General features: G+C 44.5%; 1 protein-coding gene across 1 annotated transcript in view; it reads left to right on the forward strand.

The window, feature by feature from the left end:
- CDC42EP3 (CDC42 effector protein 3) overlaps positions 1-24,117 on the forward strand; it is a 29,380-nt gene continuing 5,263 nt past the window's right edge. Inside the window, exon 1 of the mRNA XM_017860449.1 lies at positions 1-317. The gene's annotated coding sequence lies outside the window, so the exon portion shown is untranslated. The remainder of the gene's footprint in view (positions 318-24,117) is intronic.

Raw genomic sequence — 24,117 nt, forward strand, 5'->3', positions numbered from 1 at the left:
GCCCTCCGCCCCGCCCCAGTTCGTCCCCGTGCCGCCGGCCCCGCCCCGCGCCGCCCCGCCCTCCGCAGGTTCAGTCCTCGCGTCCGGCAGCCCAGCTCTCAGTTGCGCGCACCTTCTCTCGCGGCCGAGGGGCCGCAGCGCGGGGTTAGCCCGGAGACCTGGCCACCGGCCTGGGGTGCCTTCACGCTCTCTCGAAGCGGATAATGCGGTGAGCAGGCACCGCGCCGGCCGACTTGGCTGGATCTGCGCACGCCGGCCGGGGCTGCGTGCGCCCTCGGGAGGCCCGGGGCAGCGGCTGGGATTCTCAGCGGCGGCCGGTGAGTCGGGGCAATCCAGGGTTCCTTCCTCTCTACCTTTCTGTGAGTCTGTCCCGCCCGCGCCGTGGCCGCTTCCGGCGTGCGCTGGTGTTAGGCTGGGAAACCAGCAGGGAGCCGGGATACCGAGGGCATCGCTTTCACATCTGGTGTCCAACGGACCGAAGGGGACATAAAGCAAGCCAGGAGTGGGGCGGGCGGCATGACCGGGACTCAGAGCTCCACCATTTGTGCCCACCACTTTTCAGGGTGGGGCTGCGGGGCCACATTGCACCCTCCGAGCTATTGACAGAGCCATTCTGGTTGCGTATAGCATTTTTCCCTGAGAACAAGCCGCACTTGGCTACCGCGCCCCTCGCGTCGTGGATTGGTACCAGGGCCGCACATGGGTGCATCGCACAGCTCTGCCGTGGCATCGCCTGCCCGGTGCCCTCTTCTTTCTTAATGGAGGACATTGTTAGTGGGGCGCCAACCTGGAAATCTGGTTATTGACTTTTTTTGTTTTTTGACGGTTGAACAGCTGAAACGTTTACAAGATTTTTTGTTTTTAGTTTTCCTCCCTTTCTCCTTGAAACTAAGTGGCTTGACACAGACAAGTATCAGACATGTGAGGACGAGTGGATCTGGCCAATCGTTTTTTCGTTATGAATTATTATACTCTATTCCCCTCCGACTTTGGGAGGCATGTGTTTCATCTTATAAATAGAAAGTAGCATTTTTTTGGCAGGATCTCCTTTATACTGTGCAGTCTAGGAGAGGTCAGTTTAAAAATAAATATGCACTTGAATGTTACATTACCGAGAGCCAGGCTGTGGCTGGGACAAGCTGCGTGGACAGCAGCATCAAAGCCGGGAGCGCAGCTGTGTTGAAAGGAGTAAAAGCCCCAGAGTGCAGCCCAGGCTGACAGTCAAGTAATTACATTTTGTTAAAAAAAAAAAAAAAAAGTGAGCGAATTAAAATGAGGAATGTCAGGAGGGTATTGCAACATGAATCTTTCCAGCCCTGGCGTCTTTAGAGGAGTGGGCTGCTGGTGTGTGCTGAGGGCATAGGGGGGCTCTAGGGAGGGAACTGATGAATGCGTTAGGGAGACAAAGATTCCGTCCCCATCTCCCAGATCTTAGTTCTCAAAATATCCAAGAGTTTCTGGGGAGTACTCTCGTTTAAAAAGAATAAAAATCAGGAGAGCAGCAGATGTCTGTATTTTAATAGCAAAGCCAGTCTTAGGGACTTTCTCTTAACATCACAGGGAGAAAAAAGACTCGCCAGGAACCAGGGATGATGCCCCAAAGGTATCCCTAAGAGAATTGAAACGACTCCTGTAATGTTCTAACATACACAAGAGCTTTCATCTTAAAACCAGGAAAAATGTACCTTCTCTTCTTTTCTGGACAGTTCCAGAAGTCTATTCTTTCATACCCCCTACAATTTGTGTGAGTTCTTATTGGTAGTTAATAAGCTACACAGGTAGGTGTGTGATGCATACCCTTTTCAGAATAGATTTAGACACTCAGAAATAAGTTGGAGTAGTTGTGAATTATTTAGCATTTTCATGTATCATGAAATACATGATAAAGGCCGTTTATATAGTCAAGGAATGGTGGAAAGTTCTTCATAAAGTCTCCCAAATAATGTGGGTTTCCCAGTGGGCCTCACCCATTGAATAAGACAGCATCAGCTTCTGGGTTCACAGATAAGAACTTTAGAGAAGAAATTTGGAAGCATTTCTGGATCCATGGCAGTTTCTGTTTTCCAGTGGTATCATCTGCTAGAGATTTACATGATGAAGTCTATGATTAGAACGTGGTGCTGAGGCTGTGGCAGCAGCTACAGGCTTGAAATAAGATGAGCTCCTCTTTCCCTCAATCTGAGCAGTGAAATTGTTTCGCGTATCTCTATGGAACAAGTAAAAGCAGCTAGAGTAATACGTGTTGCACACTTTTTGCTTGTTATTGTACATTTAAGTGTGGTGCAAGATGAGTAATGCAAAGCTGTAACAATGATTGCAGAAGGGCTCACATGAGTTCATTTGGCCTGTCTGCGCTCCAGCCTTTCCTTTAATGTGGTGTTTTGTTTTATGTCCAACATGCTCACGAAAGCTGTGCTTTTTTACATATAAAGTTCCTGGTATTCAACAGTGTTGGGGATAAAATTGCTTTAACCTGTATCACCCAAAGATTTTTTTTTTAACCAGGCCATAGATTTTTCACAAATTCTTTGCCCATTAACTGTAACATTTATCCAGTGGGTGAAATATAATTCATAACCTAAAAACCTCCAGGAAGACTGCTCTGATTGTATTATTATTATTAAGATTCTTGCTTTCAGTCTGATTTTATCTAGGCCTCATTTCAGTGTATCCATATCCAGTCTCATTTCTTACTAACCAGAATCCTGTGAACCTGTTTTTCTTTTTATTGATTGAATGAGCAGTCTATTTTTAAATGCAGTATGTTTGCTAGAGAACAAGGATAGCCATTTGAAAGTACTAGATTCAGCCAGCCACAAAATCTTGTGTGCCTTACCAAGCCACAGAAGACCAAGAATTTTCCTAATATATTGCGTTGTTCATTACTTTGGATGTTAAAAGCACTTCCTAAGTGGAGCCTGTCCTATGTGTCAAGCACTCTTCTCAGCCTTTTGATTATCTTATTTGTTTCTAGCAATCATCTTATGAAAGAACCGTTCGTATCCCCATTTTGCTGGTGTAGAGACTGAGGACAGACCGGTTGTATAACTTACCCAAAGTTGTAACAATAAGAAAAACCTAAACATTCATGTGCAGTTTAACAGCACAATATGTGCAGGCATGAGTGGCTAATCCTAGGTGAAAGTCAGCAGCTCTTTGGGTTAAGGGGATGGGAAAAAAAAAAACACAACTTTGAACTTCTGAAGCCTCCGAGTCGGGCTGCCTGGGCACATGTCCTAGTTCTGGCGCTTAACACCTTGTGACTTTGGGCAAGTTACCTCGCCTTTACCTCAGTTTATCCTTTGTAAAATGGGGATAATATTATTTCCCTGAGGATTAAAGGAGTCAAAAAAGATTATGTACTCAGAACAGTGCCTGGCCCAGAGTAGCCACAATAAAAGGTTGAGGTTTCAATGTTGCTTTTGTTTTTTTCCTAGGTACTTAATACTGGTTCTGTCATGTAATATTCATAACTATTCTTTGAGAGAGACAGTACAGTGGTCCCCTCTTATCCGTGGTTTTTCTTTCTGGGGTTTCAGTTACCCATAGTCAACCATGGTCTGAAACTAGGTGAATACGGGACATTTTAAGAGAGAGAAAGAGACCATATCCATATAATTTTTATTACATTGTTATAATTGTTCTATTGTTAATCTCTTACTGTCCTACTTTACAAATTAAACTTTATCACAGGTATGTATGTATGAAAAAAAAAAACATAGTATATATGGGGTTCAGTATTGTCCAAGGTTCAGACACCCACTGGGGGTCTTGGAACATATCCTTTAAGGATAAGGCAGACTATATTGCTCTTCTTTTCCAGATGAGAACACAGGCTCAGAAAGGTTTAGTAATGTGGCCAAGGTCACACAGCTAAATAGCAGAAGCAGGGTTTGAACTCAGGTCTTTTTGACCTTATGCTAAATACCATACCCCCACCAACAGGGAGGAGGGGCAGAGAAGTTGTTAAATCTGATTTTTGTTATGACTTTCGGCCTCTGTCAAGGAAATAATTTCGTATCACCCTGTATCTCACAGTTGAAGATGACAGCAATTGTCAGCCTTGGGGAACAATATGTAAATTATTTTATTATTAAAGATGATTCAATCCCACATATATGGCATGAAAGTGGATCTAGCATGAACACTGCTAGGGTTAACATAAGTAGTTTGTGCCATAAACGAAGAGATTTACTAGGTGAAAATGTGGGACTCTATGGTGAGAACGCAAGCCAAGACACAGCCAGGGACAAGGACTTCTGGGGGCTGGGGATGAAGTGAAGCTCTAGCGTAGACCGTGTGCTTGCTTCAAAATTCTGGAGAGCCAGGGGTTGCAGAGTCCAGTAACCACTTCTGGACAATCCCTTCCTTGAAGGCAGGAACCACACTACCTTGACCTTCAGTCCCGGCACTCAGTGGGCGTTTTAGTCCATGTTTGTTGATGTTGCTGCAAGAACTCAGCCGAAGAGGAGCTACAGGTAAGGTGAACAGAAAGGCACTGGGCTCTGTCCATGGCAGAAGTCAAGCCCTGTTACAGCTCGGCATATGCCGTGGGGCCCTGCTAGATAAGAAACACAGAACAAGGAAACCTTTGAAACCTAGAGGGGTGCCCTGGAAAACCCAGAGGGCCTGCCTTGGCCTCCACTGCTTTGATGCCCTGGGTTTGTGATTAGCTGTGGGGATCAGCTCCAGAGACTTCTCAGACTGCAACAGGGTTCTGGAAAGGACAGCCCGAAGTCACTCAGGTAGCCTCAAAGCCAAGGGTTACAGCCTTGGAGCTGTCCAATTCCATTTGAAATCTTCTCCTGTCCCCACCCCTTAAAGGCTACAAAACAAAACAATACCCCACAAACCAGAATAAGTAGCCATGTAGTTCTAAAGCAATAGTCAGGTACATTTCTTTCCTTAAAAAAAAAAAAAAAAGCTTTCATTGGCTTCGATATACTTCAGTGCCAAGTTTCATCAGAGTCACATGATGATGGACTGAATTTGACAATACCTCTGGTAGAAAAGCAGTTTTCAAATTTTAACCATACAGTTTTATAATACAAAGCATGATATTAATATTTAAAAGATTACTATTTCTAAATAGCCAAGTAAACTGTGTGAAAGCTGGTGAGTTCCAAATTAGTCCTTACTACTTGCCTAAGTGATGAATTAAAAGAATTCTAGAATCCCAAATTTAAAACTTTTTTAAAAGGATTTTCAGTGGATTGGGTTTTATTTCCATATTGGATAAAATTATTAGCCGCCTAGCCTTTGGCCCTTTGGTAAGCCATGTTGCAGAGGTCACACACCTGCAATTAGATAACAGGGTACCGCCTAAAGTGTACCTCGAGCCATGAATGGCATAAAAGTATTCTGTGGGACCCCAGTTTGATGAAGGTCCCTTTCTGCAGGACTTTTCAGAATATTTAAAAAGCCAGTGTATACAGTGGATCTCCACAGGGAGGTAGTGTCCAGAGTTTTTCAAATAGTTTTGCCCACTGAGCAGCTGCAGGACTAGCCTGGCAGGAAACACACTCTGGGAAATGCAGGACAGAAGCTATATAACCGCAGTATGCCCCACAGAGCCGAAACAACCCAGGGACATTTTAGTTAGAGAACCACAGGCGTTACAGAAGGAGAGCCATGAGGATGTACCAGGAGATCCTGGTGAACACTGATAAAACTAATGGAGAATTAAGTGAGGGCAATCAAAAGGGGTGTGTGTGTGTGTGTGTGTAGGAATAGAGATTTAAAAAAATACAGATTCTGGTCTTAGCTCTGACCCAAATTGTATAGCCTTGACCTCTTGGGGTTTTCTTGTTCTCATCCCTAAAACATGGCATTTGGCAGGAGATGATCTCAGATAATCTCTGACTCTAGAATCAGTGAGCCAGGATCAGTGGCACCTATTAGCATAGCTATCTTGCTACTAATAATGTAAGACTCTGGATTGAAAAGCAGACCCATGCAGATCTCTGACAGAGCAGCCTGAGCAAGCGTGGAAGGCAGGGAACTTCAAAGTCAGGCCTCTATTTAGACAGCTTCCACATTTGGGAATCCGTCATGTTCTGGTGACAACCTGAAGGTCCTATTTGTAGACACATCATGCCAATGATAGATCGTTGTCATGAGTTTAGTTGAAAAAGAACTTTTCTGTCCAAATACATCATAATCATTTAGGCTACATATATTTTTTAAAATAAGCAGAGGCATTTTTGGTGAAATGTGGCTTTGCCATTCAGAATGTGTTTGATTTCTCAACCTTTGTATTTATTTTTTTAAACTTTTGTTTTGCCAAGGGTCAGTTCAGACTTAAAACATTGATTTTAACACAGTGGGAGATGAGGCTCTAAGCCTTTGGCTGACTGGCTGGTTAGTCACAAAACAAATCCTTCCCCTTCTTTGGGCAGGCTCCATCCCATCACCTGTGAAAAAGAAAATGGCAGAGTGGGAAGGATGGGGATGGGACGGGAGGCCAGAGAAGTGGGTAGATGTTCTCTAGGCCCTCTCCTGGCCCTAAATTGTGATTCTGTTCCTCTTTTTTCTTCTATCACAGGCATTTCCGTAGTGTCTTGTACCTTCTCCTATTGTAACACTTATTACATTTAGATTATCACATATATATATAAAGGGGAGTTTATTAAGGAGTGTTGGCTCACATGATCATAAGGTAAAATCCCATAATAGGTCCAACTTTTAGGTATGGGGCTACATGTGCAGGTTTGTTATATAGCTAAATTCATGTCACAGGGTTTTGATGTAGAGATTATTTCATCACCCAGGTACTAAGCACAGTACCTGATCATTATTCTTTCTGATCCTCTCTCTCCTCCCGCTCTTCTCCTGCCAGTAGGCCCCAGTGTCTGTCGTTCCCCTCTTTGTGTCCATTTGTTCAAATTTAGCTCCCGCTTACAAGTGAGCATGTGCGGTATTTGGTTTTCTGCTCCTGTGTCAGTTTGCTAAGGATAATGGCCTCCAACTCCATCCATGTTCCTGATTGACACAAGTGGCTGCCTAACTGGACTACTGGCTCCTCCAGGGTAGGGACTGAATCTCATTTATCTTGTCATTCATCTTTTCTGCAATAGTGGAATGTGGGCTTAATGACAAAGTGGGCAGTATAGCCCTTGCTATACTACCTGATTCTTTCTGCAGCGTATCTCTTTAAGTTGTTGGCAGGTCAGAAATCTTTGTCACTTACCTTGCTGTGTTAGTCAGGGTTCTCTAGAGGGACAGGACTAATAGGGTAGATGTATATATCAAGGGGAGTTTATTAAGGAGTGTTGACTCATGTGATCATAAGGTGAAATCCCATAACAGGCTGTCTGTAAGCTGAGGAGCAAGGAAGTTAGTCCGAGTCCCAAAACCTCAAAAGTAGGGAAGCCAACAGTGCAGCCTTCAGTGTGTGACCAAAGGCCTGAATGCCTCCTGGCAACCAACCACTGGTGTAAGTCCAAGAGCCAAAAACTGAAGAACTTGGAGTCTGATGTGTGAGGACAGGAAGCATCCAGCATGGGAGAAAGATGAAGGCCAGAAGACTCAGCAAGTCTAGTCCTTCCACGTTCCTCTGCCTGCTTTTATCCTAGCCACGCTGGCAGCTGATTAGATGGTGCCCACCCAGGTTGACGATGGGTCTGTGTCTCCCAGTTCACTGACTCAAATGTTAATCTCCTTTGGCAACACCCTCACAGACACACCCAGGATCAATACTTCCCATCCTTCCATCTAGTTGATGCTCAGTATTAACCATCACACTAGTTTATTTTTAAGTCCTGCTGTAGTGAAGTTACTCCTTCCCAGGCTACAAAACATTCAAATGCAAGGGGAATCATCCCCAGTCATTTGGTTGTGGTGATAGAGGTCATCTGAGGGCCCTGTGGAAATAGGTCAAGTCCCTGCTAGAACCTTCTCAATATCTCATCGGAGACATTGGCAACTCCCACCAATGCTTTCTCATGCCCTGGGAGTGACTGAGGCAACTTGGCACCCATGTGTCCACTTAGAGCACAGAGTAAGGGTCCTTGTGTTTCCTAGTGCTGCATAGACCTCTCGCCAGCCATTAATGAATGAATAAACGTGAGCCATTTATTTATTTGTTATATTAGCGTCAGTCTCTCCACAGTGGAGTGCATCATTGCTGCAGCCTTACAATCTAGAATAGTGCCTGGCACGTAGTAGGCCCTCCGTGGATGTTTGTTGTTGAATACATGAGGGACCAGCCAGGGGCTGGGGAGGCACGTAGAAGGCTTTTTTTTTTTTTTTTTTTTTTTGAGACGGAGTCTCGTTCTATCACCCACGCTGGAGGGCAGTGGCACGATCTCGGCTCACTTCAAACTCTGCCTCCCAGGTTCACGCCATTCTCCTGCCTCAGTCTCCTGAGTAGCTGAGACTACAGGCGCCCGCCACCACACCCGGCTAATTTTTTGTATTTTTTTTAGTAGAGACGGGGTTTCACCATGTTAGCCAGGATGGTCTCGATCTCATGACCTCGTGATCCGCCCACCTCAGCCTCCCTAGGTGCTGGAATTACAGGTGTGAGCCACCGCGTCTAACTGAAGGGCTTTCTAAAGCTGGCTTCTCATGGGTTGAACCAGCAAGAGGCATGTGGCTCACTCTATGCATGTCACAGCACCAACTGGAGCCTGTTTTCTTGCTCTCAGATAGCTTCAGAATGAAATGTCTTCCAAAAGAGTGTTGATTTTTGGCCTTCTATTAAGTTGAGCAAAAGTTTATGCTGGTGATGGGGCTTTGTTTTGTATTCGCTGTGGGCTCACCTGGGAATGGTGGTGCTTTACTTGCCAGCCTGGGAGAGCGAGCTTCAGAGAGATGTCTCTCAGGGCGGTGCAGGGAGTAAAGCAGGGACTTCTTTCAAATTCCGTTCCTTTCTCAGAGTGGGGAATTAAACTGTTGGACCCAGAACATTTGGGAGTTTTTCACACTATATTTAAAACAATCAGTTGAGGCAGCCAGATCCCAAGGTCTAAAAGGAGTAAGGTTAGAAGGAATCCTCACCATGAGCTTCCAGCTCATCTTCTTCCTTATGCAGCTGTAGCTTTTTGGAGTAATTAATAATAAACATTACCCCTTCCATTGATTTGGGCTCATTGCCTGCCAGGTGCTTTGCCAAGCACTTTATGCTCATTGTCACCTAAGAAGACTCCCACCATTGCTGTTTGCACTTCATAGATGGGGAAACTGAAGCTCCCAAAGGGAGTCAGTAGCATGGCTCAGACCCTTAATTGAATACCAGGAAGGATGGGAAAGGATGATGAAAATTGTATTCGCTGGTAAAAAGTATTTTGATTTTAAGGGTAGTCTTACTTTCATTAAAAATATTACTTTTTTTTTTCTTTTTTGGAAACTTCCTAGAAGCTAGATGTTTCTGCAAATAGAATGACAGAGCCCTACCATTTGACAGATGGAAGGGACCTTATCTCAGCCCCAGTCTCATTCTGACATGATAAAACCAAGGCCTTAATTGTTTAAGTGACACAGAGTATGAATCTTCCTCCTAGGCCCAGCTCTACTTTTTTTTAGGCCAAGGAAAAGAAAATCTTAAGCCTGAAATATAAGCAGATAATAACATAATTTCTTTGGTTAGAAAGGAGAGCGATTGGCCCTACTTATCAGCTATTTAGGAAAATAACAATATGCCCTTTTGTTTTTTCTCTTCTCTCACACATCACCAATTCCGGTGGGGTCTATCCAGAGACCTTCAGATGGCTATGAGTTTTTCAGCCACCTCCTCGTGCTGCCAGCTCCCAGTAGCCTTGCCATCCAGTTTATAAGCACCAGCAGCCAGAGCCTGCCCCATTCTGCGCAAATGGAATTATTGAATTAATTTTAACCCAAAGCAGGACTTTCTATTTATCATCATTCAGTTCATTCCTGTGGACTTCATCCAGCCCCAGCTCTTGGTCCAGGTAATTCTGGACCCCAGTTAGCCATCGGCACATTGAGGCTCCTTCTGGGTCTCCAGTTTAGATTGGTAAGTGCATCTTCTGTGTCTTCCATGTCACTTGCCCTATCAATAAGATCCCTTTAAGACTTGGCTAAGATTGGCAGATTACAAGTAATCGACCCTTCTAGCAACTATGTCATGTGTATAAGCAAGTGAGGTGCCAGTGAACTTTTTATCAGTGCCGGCTGAGCATATATCTCTTAAGTGTTCAAAACCTAGACCTTTACTGAAGATAGATGTGATAGTAGTCACCAAGTAATTGTCTCTTCCTTTTGGAAAATCAAATCATTTGCCTGTGTGTGTGTATATATACGCTCACACTATATATATATACACACACACACACACTGTATACACACACTATATATAATATACATAAATACATACTACTCCCTATAGTTTTTTAAAAGGTTTTCATAAATGGTTTCATGATCAAAAGGAGACAAGTGATTTCAGGACCTTAGGCTCTCCTTACTCATCAGGCCTGGCAATCTGGACTCCCATATGGTATGAAGTCCCTTCCAATGATTACTGCTCCACTCTGGCCTTCCATTTCCCTTTGACAGTGTTAGTTGTGCCCACTCCCTAACCCTACACCCTCCAGATCCCATCACTTCCAGGTCTTGTCACTTTGAGGTTCATTCCATTTACTTTTCTATTTTTTTTTTTTTTAACCTTAAGGTAGAGGCAAAATAGAAGTTGAATAAATCAGAGAAGGTAATATTCCCCCCGTTGGTCTCAGCTTCCTTTAAAAGTAAAACCAAATGAACTTAAAATGAACTTTAAATGGAAGTAAAAGGATTTTCCTCTTAAAATCATCCATAAAGTAAGTAGGTCACCAGAGAATTTAGGAGAAAAAAGTGTTAGATTGTTTGTATTTATTTATGTCTTAAGGTCAGGGGCTACTATAAGAGATCCCAAGTTGGTATTAAAACACCGCTTTTATCTGACCTGTATAGTAGTAGTTGTAATTTTTCCAACTCAGGGACGTCTCATTTGTTCCCAAGGCTGGAATAGCCCCAACTGGAGATAACCGATGCATGTAGATGTGAATGAGAAGATAGCCCCAGCCCTATGTCCCATGGACAGGGGAATTAACCTCTCATCAAGCTGGTGGTAGGAATCCCTTCCAATTGTGGAGACTGTCCACAGGATCAATAGGAACCATTTTATTAATGAGTGATACAGGCGAAATTTAAGGAGAAAATAGAAGTGTTTATTTTGGCAATTCGAATAGTTTCCCCTCCACCCTGTATTTCAGTAGACAGTCTGGTTTCTCATTTGGGGAAAAGATACTGCCTTGTGTTTACATAGCACTGTAGATTTTCACACTCAGCTCTGACAACCTGTGGTTATTATAAAGTTTGGGATGATTATCTCCATTTTACATGAAGGTAACTGGTACCCAGTGTATCAGGGCTTCTGCGTCTTACAGGACTGGCTCATAGTTTTGGCCCAGCTCTTTCCCCTCTAAGGCCAGGAACAGCAGTGAGTTAGCTGTTTGCTTGGCCCATACAATCGGTGTTTCATTTGGTTTGGTTTGGCAAATGTTTTGATAGGTTTATTTTTCCCCACGTATCTGATCTGTGCCAGTTACATATTGATCTTCCAAACAACCCTTTCCTGTAGACTGTCCATTATAGTTTCTTGAAGCTCCCTTGTACATTTTAGGCCAAATGAGCCAAGTTCTCCCTTAACACATCTCATTTTGAAACAAGAAAAGAGCAAGTTCATTGTTGCTCCAGGGCCTCTTTCCTTAAGTTTGATTTAAGTAGAATCAGTGAGTTTGAATTCAGGGGACTGTATTGTCTAATTTTCCTTGAGTCTTACCTAAGACACTGTTTGCACATTGCAGTCAGGGATAGGAGTCGTATCACTTTCAAACAGCATGTCCACAAATATTTGCCTTAAAAATCTATATTTTTTATCTGTATATTTGCCAAAGAGCTGTATGGTCCTGTAGAATTACTCTGGCTTGCACTGATACACTGTTAAACTATTACCCTGTATGGATAGAGGAAGGTTAAAATGGCTTACAGATGGAAAAATGAAAGATAGCCTTTGCCACACGAAAAGGAGACAGTTTCTTGTTACATGTTTGTTTTCTTCTGTAAGAATCATAGATTCCAGCTTGCATTTTCAGCAGAGGGGGCAGGGTTGAAGAGGAAGAGGCACAGCAATGGTTTTCAAGCTTTCTCATTTATTTATCCATTCAACTTTTCAGTATCTGCTATGAACAAGATCTCCGTTCTCTCTCCCAGATTATAGCCTGGTTGGGGAAGAGTTAAATAAGTAGTGATAACAATCCAGTGTGATAGTTTCTAGGTTTGAGGTGTACACAGGATGCCATGGGGAACTGGCAGGAGATTCAGCTGCAAGTGTAGCAGGCCCTCCAGATTGCGGAGGTGGGCTTCACAAGCTATTTTATCTTATCTCCAGGCTGTAGGGGCAGGCCTGCCCTTAAAACCCTTGAAAGGGTTTTAAAGCAGAGAGTGATAAGGTTACATGAGGATTCTAGGTACCTCACTCTGGTGTAGACTGGAAGATAAGGTGGAGGGACCAGGGAGGCAGGGAGGTAGGTAAAGGGCAAATGTCCTTGTGCAGCAGAAAGATCATGGGGGCCAGGAATAAGGCTGATGGAGCAGGGATGATGAATGAGGAGAGACAGTCCAGACAGACTGATAGAACTATAGGACTTGATGTAGCGAGGGAGGCGGGGAGAAGGGATGATAGCTAGGTTTTGGAATTGAGTGACTTCTGCCATTTACCAGGAAAGCATAGTGGGGGAAGCAGATGCCTGGGACAGGCAGGGGGAAGAAAAATGGCAAATCCCGTCTGGGACAAGGTTTATGACTATCTGAGGGAAGCAAAGTAGAGAGGTCTGGAATATAAGGGAAAGAAAAGGCCAATGCTTCTCAAACTCTCTGGGAAGGGCCACTGTCTTTTTGTTTCCATTTCCAATTCATTGTACAGTACTGCTGTGCACAAGGAATATGGAGCTTGGGCCACACACAACCCCCATGTAAGCTCAACAGCATACAGCTCCCAAACTTGTCAATAGCCTGTTCAGTAAGAAAAAATCTATTGGTCACATGTTTGATGTTATGGCAATGTCAAAAAGATCTTGCTTTCAGCTTCTGTATTTATCTCATCATGGACTGCATGAACCCACTTTGAGTAGCACTGGTCTGGACTTAAGTAGATGCATGTGGGTTGAAGGTACTGATTTGGAAGTTATCCGTAGAGGTGGTATGTGATTGCTGGGGGAATTGTTGAGGAGCGGGGGATGGGCAGCAGCCATCCAACCCTATGAAAATGCCAACATTTAAGATGGGTTCAAACTTCTTCTGTAAGGGCTCAGTTAATATTTTGGGCTTTGAGAGCTACATACAGTCTCTGTCACAGACTACTCAACTCTGACCTGATAGAGCAAAAAAAGCACCTTTACTGGGATTTCTCAACTTCAGCACTACTGAGATTTGAGGCCAGATAATTCTTTGCTTTGGGGAGTTGTCCTGTGCACTGTAGGAAGTTGAGCAGCATTCCTGGCTTCTACCCACTAGATGCCAGGAGCACACCACTCCCAGTCATGAAAATCAGCAATATTCCCAGACATTGCCAAATATTGCGTAGGGAACAAAAATCACCCTCAGTTGAGAACCCCACTGAGATGTAGACAGTACATAAATGAATAGGCATAGGTGTGTTCTAATAAAACTTTATCTATAAAAACAGGCAGGGGGCCAGATTTGGCCTACCTGTAGCTTGTAGACCCTTGACTTAAGGGATGGTCAGAAAGAAAACTAGAAGAGCTTATTCAGTAAAATTTGAGGGCCTTCTGTGTCCCCAGCTCAAGAGGAGGCTCTGTAAGTGACTCAGCATAAAGAGGAGGGGAGTTTTCTCAACAGTAGCACTCATTTATAGCCCTTTTGCTTACCTTATTCTTTTTGAGCTCACCACCCACCTGGAAATAGCAGGCATTAAAACCACAAAACAGGAAAACAACAAATCACGTAATACAAGCCCTCCACAACCCCTAAGAAACCCCCTAAGCAAAGCAGTAGCAAGGCTGGATTACGTGAGGTGCATTGGAGTAGACTTCCTCCAGGAAGGAAACGAGTCTGGAGCAGGTCTCAGAGGATGTTGTGAATAGAGGCTGATGGTAAGAAGGTGGGAGAGCTTTCCATGTAGGGAACACAAGGTTCTTAGTTTCAGGTTAGGAGGGAAATGCAGTGTCAGTTAGGAAGCTCCGGAGCTATTGTCCCAGTGAAAGCTGTGATTGTTCACTGTTGCATGCAATGGGCTTCCTCTGGGAAAAGAATGAACAGCACTTAACACGATTTTCTAAGAACAGGATGTTTTTCTCCTCGAGGATCAGGGGGTCTTTGTTACTTTACAATTCTAATCTTTATTTATTTATTATACTTTAAGTTCTAGGGTACAGGTACACAATGTGTAGGTTTGTTACATGTGCCATGTTGGTGTGCTGCACCCATTAACTCGGTATACACCCAAAGAATTCTAATTTTTTGACGTTTACCACAAAGTCACATCCCTTTTGAGATTCTTTTTGACAAGAGCAAAAATACTGAAAAGTCCTAGTGAGTTCGAGATGGAGGGACTGTGTCTAGGACCCTTTCTACTCATTCTTGGCTTCTGACATGGTCAGGTTATCATCTCCACCTCTCTTCAGTGTTGCGCTCTTGGTGTGTCATTTCCTCTTGGTGCTGTCAGACAGACTTAAGATACATAGTCTTCAGGTTGGCAGTCCTCGAGTTATCAAATCAGCAGTGGCTACAGAATGCAGCTGTGGCTGGAATCCTAGCTCCTCTGGGTGATTGACCAGAGACACAGGCTTCATCTAACACTGCTTCCTAAGAGGTATGTGCTGAGCATTACATGCCTGTCTGGCCCACAGAAAGCACTCATGCTAGCTATTACTCTTTACAGGTGTAAATTCTTTAGAGAACAAAGCCTTTCAGATTTGTCAGTTTCCAGAGAGCCTCTGTAGACATGCTCTAGGGTTTGGCCCCCGGGAGCAAGTCAACCTGGCTCTCATGATGGAAAGTCTAGCAGGGGTTATGGATTTAACACTTGTGAATTTAAAGTTTCCTGTGGGCCATGTGTTGTGGCAGGCAAAAAGATGAATAAGCTCATCCTCACAGAAGAGCTTTCAGCCTATTTAGAGGGAAATCATTCAGCAAATATATTTGTACTAACATGTATACAAATAACACAAGGATGTTGGCAGTGGAAGTAGGTTGAGAGTAGAATGACGACCCCCAGATTCCACATATAGCCAGTGCTGGTATCATACAGAAAAGCCATGTTTCAGCCCATCCAAGGAACATGGATTATTGTAGACAGCCCTAGCAGGGTGACAGAATAGCATGGAAGTCCTGTATTTGTCCCTTTACCCCATCAGAGAACTAGAATATTCAAGGGGCCTAAACTTGAGAATGTGGCATAAAGGCAAATGGCTAGGAACTTTGCTCTCCAAGGTAGTATGGGTCAGATGACCATAATCTGAATTTCTGGACATTGTCAGCTTATTATTTGGGATCATTTGAAATTACCATTACCAGAACTGGAGTACTGCATCGAATAATTGCTGACTTAAATATTATTTTGTGAGCAACTTAATCACGTTCCTTGCTTTTGAGCAGAGATTAGAATGAATATCCTGGCAGAATATTGCTGAAAACTTCAGTCAAGTTCTTTTCCTGTATTGATATTGTCCTTGCAGCATCACAGACCAAGTCAGATCCATTAGTTACAGAAGCACGTGAGCAGTTCGCAGCAATGGCCTTATCAGAGATTCACATGTGTGAAACTAGAGTGCCTGCCTGGGTGCTTCTGACCAGCCCTGGTGCCATGCAAAACGCATCCTGATAAATGAAGCAGGCATGAGAGGACTTGCCCTCCTCCTGCCTTGTTGTAACTGCCAGAGATCAATGTCCACGTTGAGTCTTCCCCAGTAACTCATTTTTATAGGAAAAAAAGGCCCTAATGGCCTCTGTTCAAAAGTGCAGACTTGGTACTATGTGAGGTGGACCTTCTGTCTTCCAATTTTGCTTCTAAAAGATCTTTCAAATTAGATCCCATAAAAGTGAGACGTGTACACAAATTAGCACTGAGCCTCACATATGGTATTTGTGGGTCTGTATATAATCAGGGTTGTAAAAGAACAATGAATTCAAGCTGTAGCTGAATCACAAACGAAAAGTCCCTTTAAAATCATGGAAGGTGAGATGTATCAGACTTTAAATGGGTCTGTAAAATACCACCTGCTCATTCTGGCTAAGTTCATTTGCATAACAGAGCTCAGAAGCTGGGGAGCCAGCTACGAGTTTCATAGTCTGAAGCTTAGAGCTATGTCCTCAGTTTAGATGATATGGGGAGAGGGTAAGAATCTAAAAATAGAAAAGGCATCTTCTTATCTTCTCAAATGGGTGGAGTTAAACAGACTGAAAATATGAAAAACATCCCCTTCAGGATGCTGGTTACTGGGTGCTTCTGGTTACACTGATTTTCGCCTCAGAAATTAAACATTGAACTTAAATGAAAATCTAACACTATGGGGTTTTTTCCCCCTTTGATTTTAAAATTATTCGGAGAAGCACTCCTACAGAGGTTTCTGAAAGGATTGATGTGAGCGCCCATGCTGTAGAAATATTTTAGTGTTTCTGATCCCAAAGATTGGCTGGTCATTTCTAAATTAGTAAGAAGACTGCCATGTTCAAACAGAAAGCCTTTTCAAGGGAAAGTCTGTGTGCGTTTTTCTATGGGAAAGTGACTTGGGACCATAAGGAAATTGGCAGTGATCATGTTCCCATATAGGAAACTCAGAGTAAATGGGAACGTGAACACCTCCCTTCACGCACTGTTGGGGAGGTGCAGGGTATCCGCCCTCGCCTCTGTGAGAGCCTCATCCCATGGCCATACTTGCTGTCCCCTCCCCACCACAGCCCATTCCATCTTTTGAGAAACCTGAGTTGTTACTTAGAGGAGCCAAAATCTGTTCCCTTGTAGTTTCTGCTTAGCTCTAGGGCCTCGCAGAACAAGTTAATTTCTTTTTCATTACAATTAAATGAATCCTTCAGATCCTTTAAGATTAGTTTTCTATGAGTTTTCTTTAAGCTGCTCTATTCCTTCCATCTCTTCTCACGTGTCCCAACCGAGCTCCTTCACTTCCTCCCATTTGTCCTGCTCTGAACATGCGGGGACATGTTCCAGGTAGCCTTTATCCCTTCTAAATGTGGAGCCCAGGGGCATGTTCTGGGCGCTTGGCACAGTGGAATTATCTTCTGGTTGGTAGCAGAGAGACATAGCCCACAGATGGTTGGGGGTAGGGAAGTGGCGGAGGGTACTTGGCCGAGTCGTCATCCTCCCCTAGGACTCTTGGTTCCAACATGCAGGAGGAGTCACTGGATACTCCGGCATGGGGCTCAGATGGTGCAGTGGTGCCGTGGCTGGCTGCATCGATGCGACTGTGCTGAGGCAAAGCGAAAAGTGATCAGAAGCTGGAATGTCCTTGAAGGATGTGACAACCAAGCCAGAAAGGGGAAGTCGGATGCAGGCTCACTTCCTGCAAGGAGGAGAAAAGAACAGAGCCTCAGGTCCCTGGGGACAGTAGCACCCCTCACCCCACCTGCCCCTGTTTTTATACGTGTGTGTTTTAAATTAACACTGCAACCTGTTTTGCAGGATGCAAATTTTTTTTATTCTTTCTCTCCACTAAGAATCTAAAAACAATTAGTAGGCAAACCAAACATTCCTTTAAAATAAATGGAATTTTTAAAATATCCCAACCCCTTTGTTCTTTTCAGAGTCCTGTAAGTTGCCAGTGCGTCAACTCTTAAGTAACTTAGGAACTGATTTTTCTGTCATTTTTTATAACCCCTTGATTTTCTCCTCCTCCTGGCTGCTGCCCTGTTTTGGTATTTTCAGCATCATTCTGTTTGCCAAAAGGATGGTAAGAAATGAAGCAAAACACCGCTTCAGTTTTTCTCTTAACTGAATTATTTATTACTGCTGTGATTATTTCTATTATTATCACTGTCATTTACACTTCAGTCAGTCACAAGAAACTAGCTCTCTTCCTTATCAAAACCATGGCCATAGCTTCCTCTCAGGTCCTTTTGTGTATTGAAACCCTTGCATTTCTCAGAAAACCTGTAAGGGAGCATGTCCGTTCTCAGCAGCATTGTGCCCACCTGTCTGCTTGCCACATGTTCTGACCTGCCACATGACTGACTGGCAAGCTGAACACTTGTTGGCAAATCTTTTCTTCTAGTGCCCCAGGAACTAGAGCATTTTTTAAAGGAATCTAATTTCTGAGATGAATATTATATCCAACATCATCTACGAAGGGAAAAAGCAAACCATGATCCAAGAACTAGGAGAACGTTTGTGGAACTAGAAAGAAACCAGGAATAATTGTGGAAAGTTCAAATTTCAGGGTCAAGGTTTTTGAGGAAGGGCTACCTATAAGAACCTTTCTGTCTGTCTTTTAAGATTTAGGTAAGAGAGTGGGTGTAGAGAAATGCAAGAAAACGAGAGAGTCAGGCGTGGTGAGGCTCATCTGTAATCCTAGCTACTCGGAAGGCTGAGGCAGGAGGATCACTTGAGGCCAGGAGTTCAAGACCAGCCTGGGCAACATGGCAAGACCTTGTTCTTAAAAAAATTTTTTTTAATTAGCTGGGAATGGTGTTGTGCACCTGTAGTCTCAGCTACTTAGGATGCTGGGGCAGGAGGATAGCTTGAGCCCAGGGGTTCGGCACTGCAGTGAGCTGTGATTGTGCCACTGTACTCCAGCCTGGATGACCAAGTGACTTGACCCTTGGTTGCAGGAAAGGGGTTCAAGACGAGGACAGACAGACACAAGTGAGTGCGCCCAGCACCCTCGGATGGCTCAGTACCCACAGGTTAATGCTGGTGTTAAGAGTTTTAACTGAGACAGACAGCTAAAATTCTCTCATCTGGGTTGTGGAACACCCAGGAGGACCCGCTCCCTAGTTGTAGTCTGGTAATTCTCTTCCAGCCTGTAAGCCCTTCCTGTTTAGCTCTTCCTTTTCTCTTTTCCCAACATCCCTTCCTCCAAGCAGGTCCGTCCTTCTGGGCAGAAGGCAAAGCCCTGGGGTTCCCCTGACTCATGCTGACTGTTCTGATGTGTTGGTCATTCACCAGCTGTCTCCTGGAACCCAGGTGTCTTCTTAAAATGATGAGGAGGGAGGCCGGGCATGGTGGCTCACACTTGTAATCCCAGCACTTTGGGAGGCTGAGGTGGGTGGATCACAAGGTCAGGAGATCGAGATCATCCTGGCTAACACAGTGAAACCCTGTCTCTACTAAAAGATACAAAAAATTAGCTGGGCGTGGTGGCGGGTGCCTGTAGTCCCAGCTACTCGGGAGGCTGAGGCGGGAGAATGGCGTGAACCTGGGACGCAGAGCTTGCAGTGAGCCAAGATTGCATCACTGCACTCCAGACTAGGCGATAGAGCGAGAATCCGTCTCAAAAAAGAGAAAAAAAGGAGGAGGGATAGGATTTCACGTCATGGCATTTAGGCCCATTCCATCATCAAAGGTTATCTGTGTGTCACTAGTCACCCTTGCACAAGAAGCTGTCCTCATGGGCCCAGGCGATTCCACCTGCCTGCACTTCCCTTCTCGCTCATGCCCTGACCTGCAGCTTCTCCTGCATCCTCTCCCACCTGTTGGATTTTCTCACTTTCCCTTCCGACTACAAATGTTTCTCTTCTGAGATCTCGTCCCTTTTACAAAGTACTGATCCGTGCTGCCTCTTTGGTGAAAGCCTGTTCACAGAAGGAAAAAGTGATCTGTTCCATAGCCAAGCTCAGGGGAGACATGGCTCAGGCCTTTTGTGAAGTCTTCATATGCCCACACACTGCCATTGCAGATGCTGCTTTTGGACACATTTTCGTGATGTTTGTGTTATGATCAGTAACTCATAGTAGGCTTTTCAGGACCTAACAGCTATGTATAAAATTGGCTCTCCAAGAAAGCCTAATCTGAGCCCTGCATACACATTTGTGATTTTTAAAAAAATAGCCAATTCATTCACATGATTTGAAAATCCAAAATCATAAAAGGATAGTGAAAAATTTCTTTGCCACCCTGTTCCCCCCTCCATCTACTTCCCCTCTCTGTGGGCAGTCACTATTATTGTGTGTTTCCAGAAATACTTTATAGATAAGCCAGTACAAATATAAATACACGCATTTGCTCCTCCTTTTTTTTTCCTTTGATGATGTACATCTTTGAGCTCTTCTCGGATGAGCACATTAAGCGCTTCTTCATTCTTTGTTAGATCTGAATAGTATTCATTTGTATGGATGCACTTAATTGAACCAGTCCTCTATAGGTGGACAATTAGGTTGTTTCCAACTCTTGACTGTTATAAACTGTGCTGGTTTGAACAGCCTTGTTATTTCTTACATATGAAATAAGTTGAGTTGAGTAAATCCCTGTAAGTGCCGTCTGAGGTCAGAGGGCATATGATTTGCAGTTTTGATAGATATTGCCCCACTGCCTCTACTGAGTTTGGACCTGTTCGTACTTCAACTCTCAGTGTATGCAGGGCCTGTTTCCCATCCTCATCAGCCCAGCACATTGCCACACATTTGTGTTTTAAACAGGCTTTGGAATGCACCCCTTTCATAATTTGGGAGCAGACAGAATTCCCAGAAGAGTACTCATTAAATGTCACATCAAGACCTCAAAGCTCAGAGCCCAGCCATGTGGCTTCGTGCTTGGTAGCCATGCAGCCTTGGCAGTGGCCGGACATCAGTTCTTCAGTAGTGATCCATTTGTAAAATGGGGATAGTAACAGTAACAGCTTCATGGTTTCCTCAGCTAGTCCATGTCAGGGGTTGGAACAATGCTCGGTACATAGAGAAGTCCTCAACAAATACTGACTTGTATTAAGTGCTGCTGGTACCCAGGAGATGCTCATACCCTCTCCAGGAGCAGCCACTTCTTGCCAGGGAAGAAACTATCCCATTAGGTTTCTGCATAAGTAATTGGCAAACATTCTGAAAGAGCAGTGAACCCAGGAAGCAGAAGGGAAAACTGATCAAGTTGCATGGACTTAGCCCAGAATGTTCAGAAAGGAGAGGAGGAGGAAGTGGTCAGTTCAAGAAATTATGGGCATTGGATTATCAGCATTGGATTGCCTCTCCTGGGATCAAGCATGTTTGCCCCTGAGCTGGGGAGGAAAGAGAACAGATGCCGTAGAGGGACTAGATCAGAGCTGCCAGATACTTTCCCAGCAGCACAAACATCAACATACCTAGAGTTGTAAAACTGACATTTTGCCCAAAACTCTTTGTTTTAACTTTCAAAGTATTTGGGAGCTCTTAGGATTGGCACATAGTACAAATTCAGTTCCAATTATTTTTTTCTACAGTCTTAGAAGCCTATGCCCCATCATGCAGTAAATATGATGTAAATATTTGTAGAAAGAAAGCAAAATGCCTCTGAAGGTATCTTCTCGAGTATCTCCCACTCACCAGAATCTCACTACAGCTTAGGTAGCCTCCCCACCAACCCTTTTCTTACCTTTTTATTTTTTGCTGCTTCCCTCCAACCTTTGCCTCCATGCCACTGACATGAAGCCCAACTTCAAGACGTGCGAGCCTCTGGTTGAGGCCCTTGGTGCTAGTGCCTGTGGCTGGGCAAGGACTGGCCAAAGGCTGGGGCTTGACCAGCATCTTGCTCCCTGGTAGGTGCCCAGCCAGGAAGCCTGCAGACTGGGCCCTCCTCCTCTGCACCCTCAGAGAACAGCATGCATTTCCTCCCCCTTTGCTCTTCCTCCTCACTGTCCCAAATCCTTAAAGGGTGGATGTGAATGATCCAGTCAGAGTGGCAGGGACTCTGGCTACATTTTCATGGGTTTTTTTTTTTGAGACAGGGCCTTGCTAGGCTGTAGTGCAGTGGTACAATCATAGCTCTCCACAGACTTGAATTCCTGGGCTCACCCAGCCCTCCCACCTCAGCCTCCCAAGTAGCTAACACTACAGGTGTGTGTTACCATGCTCAGCTAATTTTTTAAGAAAGTTTTTGTTGAGATGAGGTCTCATTATGTTTCCCAGGCTGGTTTCAGACTCCTGGGCTCAGACAATCCTCCTGCTTCAGCCTTCTGAGTAGCTGGGACTACTGGCGGGTGCCCCCATGCCCAGCTACTTTTTTTCATAGACACAGGGTCTTGCTGCATTGCCCAGGCTGACCTCAAACTCCAGGCCTTAAGTGATTGATTTTTTTTTTTTAAATAATTGAGCACCCTACCCTGGGACCTGGCCTTGCATAACCCTGCCTCCATCAGCTGACCCCAGGCAGTCCTGGCATGCCCTTGAGTTGTGGTGGACAAACTGTATCTTTCCATGGCAGCTGCCTTCCTAGCCATGTGTGCTGAGAACACCACTCCTGTGGGCAGCTGTTCCTCAGGCCACCCAGCTGCTCCTGCAGGCAGTCAGCCACACTCTGCCCAGAGGGCAGGAAGGCTACCTCTGAACAGCAGGGGTCCTAGGCCAGGACTAGGTATTGTATACTCATACAGGAAGGAAGTTCTGATATTTTAACAGGAAGAACGTGAGCATTAACTTCTGTTACCACAACAAGACCCAAATTAGAGCTAAAACTATGAGAGCGAGTGTCAGGACCCATGATCATGTCATTGTTGGCAGCTCCATGGTCAGCCCGCTCTGCATGAGTGCAAACCTCCTGGTACTTCCTCTGCCTCCTCCCCACACCCAAAGCCAGAGTGGGGCTGGCTGTCTCCCGTGCATTGTTCTCGGGCTTCTCAGGCCTGGGTTGCTGGCCAGCATGCTGACATGCTGAGCTAGCTGCTTCCCAAACTGAGTTAGCTGTTACTGAGTCAGTGGGTGGTGGAGCACAGTTCTTGTCACCTGCCACTGGTAAATGAATTTAAAACTCTTGCTGAAAGGAAAGAAATATGGGGCAGATGCAGACAGCCTCCAGCTGCTACAAAGCAAATGTGGCTCCCTTCAAAACACAAGCTAACCCACCCAGCCCTTGGAATATTTATTTGCAGGCTCTGCATCCAGGGGGAGGAGCTCCTGAGGGAAGAGGTCATGGTAGAGCCATTTGGGGAGTTCCTGCAGTGGGAAAGGGTTTAGCTTCTCTATGCCAGCATCGGAGGTGGAGGATTATTTTCAAAAGATAAGAGCATCTCATCAGCAAAAGAGGACATTACATCCCCAATGCCTTCTTACAGCTCACGCCCTCCTAATCTTACCATCTAGTATGTGCAGGGAGGATGTGTTAGCTTTCTACACTGGTAACAAATGACCACAAACTTGAGGGCTTACAACATTTACCATCTCACAGGGTCTGTGGGTCAGGAATCTGGGCAGGGCTGAGTTCCAGCATCTCACTGAGTTGTGATTCAGTGTGAGCCAGGGTGATGGTCTCATCAGAGGCTCAACTGGGGAAAAGATCCACTTCCAAGCTCCCCAACATTGTTGGCAGATTTCATTTCCATAGGCCCTCAACACAGTGTAACTGCTCACCTCCCCACAGCCAGCAAGTCTTCTCCCTTGTCAGCTCAGATGGAATCTCCTATAATGTAACCTAATCAGGAGTGACCTATCACCTTTGCCATATTCCCTTGGTTAGAAGCCAGTCATAGGTTCTACTTACAAAGGCATTAACACCAGGAGGCAGATCATGGCGGCTCCCTTCAAATTCTGCCTACTGCAGGGAGGATATAGCCTTATCAGTAATGTTTCAGAGGTGTTCCCAAGTGAAGGCCCAGCCTATAATAGAAAATTACAAAGTTATTTCTTTGAGGTGAAGCAGTTTTGTTCATCTCCTCCTACCTCAGAATGCCTTCAAATCCTGACATCCTCGACAGCCCAATACTTTGCCACAACCCGATTCCAACTCTAGCTCTCTTGTTTCTTGGCTATATGTTATTGAGAAAAGGTAACTTTCTGGGGGAAGGGCTTATCCTGAATCTCCATTTTCTTATCTGTAAGAATGTATTCCACTAATATTTTATAGGACAGTAGCATATAAGTTATTGTCACTTATTAAATAATTCCAGCACCTTTCCTTGTAGGACTATTCATTTTATTGCATTAACTTATGTACATATGGAACTCAATGCAATATCATTAGTCTTGCTA

Source organism: Rhinopithecus bieti, unplaced genomic scaffold, assembly GCF_001698545.2.
Source record: "Rhinopithecus bieti isolate Rb0 unplaced genomic scaffold, ASM169854v2 scaffold_52032, whole genome shotgun sequence".
NCBI classification, from domain to species: domain Eukaryota; kingdom Metazoa; phylum Chordata; class Mammalia; order Primates; family Cercopithecidae; genus Rhinopithecus; species Rhinopithecus bieti.